At 36.1% G+C, this 1,195-nt stretch overlaps 1 long non-coding RNA gene across 1 annotated transcript in view; it reads left to right on the forward strand.

The window, feature by feature from the left end:
• Nucleotides 1–1,195, forward strand: part of LOC116693971 (uncharacterized) — a 7,023-nt gene that overhangs the window by 739 nt on the left and 5,089 nt on the right. The gene's annotated exons all lie outside the window — the stretch shown is intronic.

Genomic DNA, 1,195 nt, shown 5'->3' on the forward strand with positions numbered 1-1,195 from the left:
GAAGAGAAGGGAGAGCATTGCAGCGATTGGGAGCGCTTTACAACCTATTTTGTACAGTCTATGTTTAAAACTCACGGAAGAAAGAGGGGTTTGTGATACAGTTGGTACGTAAAATGAAATGAGAATCAAAGTCATTAAATACCAAAAAATTCAAAGTTATTTAAAAATCAAATTGTGAACAGGGTGAATCGAGATCGCAATTGTATATGAATGATTCGTGCAGGCCTACTTGAAATGTAAAAATGTTGTAGCGTTATACTTTTCCCAATGTTTTGATGCTTTTTTGACATTTTTCTGCACTTATTTCGACTTTCATATTTTTGATACAAAAAAAAGTTGAAAACGGGTCAAATTTACACTTAGAGGACATCACTCCTTTACAGCAATATAACAGTAACATGAATCATTTTTAAAATAATAGTCATCATTTTAAAATATTAACAGTATTTACCTGAACGGCATATGCACCCGTTGCATTTTAATGCAGGTTGATGACAATAAAGTAAACCTACAGTACTGCTGAGTGAACAGAAAAAGCTGCGGGATTGGCTGGCTGGGACCAGGCTAGCTGTGGAGAATAAATCTCCATGGTAACTCTGCTTTTTCTTTAAAGCCTCTGCTTTTGTGCGAACACGTGTAGGCTAAATCCATCCAGGATAACTGGAATATCCTGGTTTAATCCCTTATCCTGGTTCGGTGAAATTTTTGCTGTTGTAGCAAGTTTTGTTGTATTAAATCTTTGAACTTTGTGCTCATCTCCGCTGCATTTGGGTCCAAGCCTCGCTGATTCCATCTCACAACCCTGACACATTGTCAATTCATCTGATTATTTTCTCGATTAATCGTTTGGTCTATGACGATCAGCGTTTCTCAAAGCCCAACATGACGTCCACATCTCAAAGATATTCAGTTTACTTTCACAAAGGAGTGAAGAACATATTCATAAGCTGAATCCGAGAATGTTTTGATTTTCCTACTTAAAAAAAAAAAAAAAAACTTAAAATTCTATGCAGCTCGAATGCAGAGTGACTACAGATAAAAGGCTGTCACTGATGGAGTTTTGTGAGTTATGTGAGTCACTGATTAAAACCACTGCGCTGTGGCTTTAACAACTTGGTTCTTAGTTTGACTTTAAAAGACATGTTGCCAGCATGCCTGAGTGTGTTTACATATACATATATATATATATATATAT

Source organism: Etheostoma spectabile, chromosome 8 (assembly GCF_008692095.1).
Source record: "Etheostoma spectabile isolate EspeVRDwgs_2016 chromosome 8, UIUC_Espe_1.0, whole genome shotgun sequence".
Taxonomy (NCBI): Eukaryota; Metazoa; Chordata; class Actinopteri; order Perciformes; family Percidae; genus Etheostoma; species Etheostoma spectabile.